The sequence below is a fragment of the Penaeus monodon genome, chromosome 32 (assembly GCF_015228065.2).
Source record: "Penaeus monodon isolate SGIC_2016 chromosome 32, NSTDA_Pmon_1, whole genome shotgun sequence".
NCBI classification, from domain to species: domain Eukaryota; kingdom Metazoa; phylum Arthropoda; class Malacostraca; order Decapoda; family Penaeidae; genus Penaeus; species Penaeus monodon.
The window spans coordinates 26,112,330-26,113,330 of record NC_051417.1 but is presented as its reverse complement, the minus strand read 5'-3'; positions in this window follow the sequence as shown (position 1 = coordinate 26,113,330).

Here is a 1,001-nt window from a genome sequence, read left to right as displayed (position 1 = left end):
TGTGAGAAAGTACGAATTGTGGAAACAAAGAAACCAAGAGAAATGAGGTGAGATAGAGACTGAATGCGCAATTTCTAAAGCCATAAACTAGAATTACTGGATGTAAACCGGAGACCAAAACGTGATGACATGTGTAATGAAGAAGAAAGAAAATGTCATGAACTATAAAATCTAGTAATCTATTTTGAAATTCCGTATAATAATTTCTTACAATCGATGAACTGTATTAAGATAACAACAAATAAATGAGAAACTGTTTAATAAAATATATATTTGTTTAAACTAGAACATCATACTCGTGCGCAATTCCAGCCACCTGATTTACTCTACGGACTTTCCACTCCATGTTTTGCGTTCATGACAACCGTGTGTCCCTGATGTAAACAAATCGAGCCGTAGGAGTTTCCGTCCCGGGAAATGAGTCGCTAAAGCACTGATCACAACGAGGAGATGAGAGTGATTGCATTAGATTCAGTTTATGCCAAAAAATATGACAGAAAATACGTTTTGGTCTTCTGATGTACTCCAGAGAATTTAATTTTTTTTTTATAGTTTCAAACGAAATCGAGAATAAGAATAATTAACAATTAAAAAACAAAAAAAAAAAAAATAACAGAGCTTCACTGAAAAAGAAAGCAGAAAATTCAAATAGAACAAACAATAACCGAAACTAAACTAAAACATAAAAAAACAAAACCCAACAGTTATATTTCAGTATAACGAACGAGCTTCTTTCCTAAATGCCACAATTACCCTAGGGGAAGAATATGAATTACTTCCGCGCAAGGTCATCCGAAAACATTTCCCTAGGCATATTTTTCCCCCTCACGCCGCGCGATGTGTTGATTAATCACTGAATTATTAACTTTCGAGACAAGGGAGTTTTCACAGGGATATTTTTAAACCTAAACAAGCCCTCCGCTGATGAACTGGGGAACAAGCACCAGTTTTCCCCTACGAAGTTTGGGGAATTTTTTGCCTCTCTTTTTTTTAACAACCGG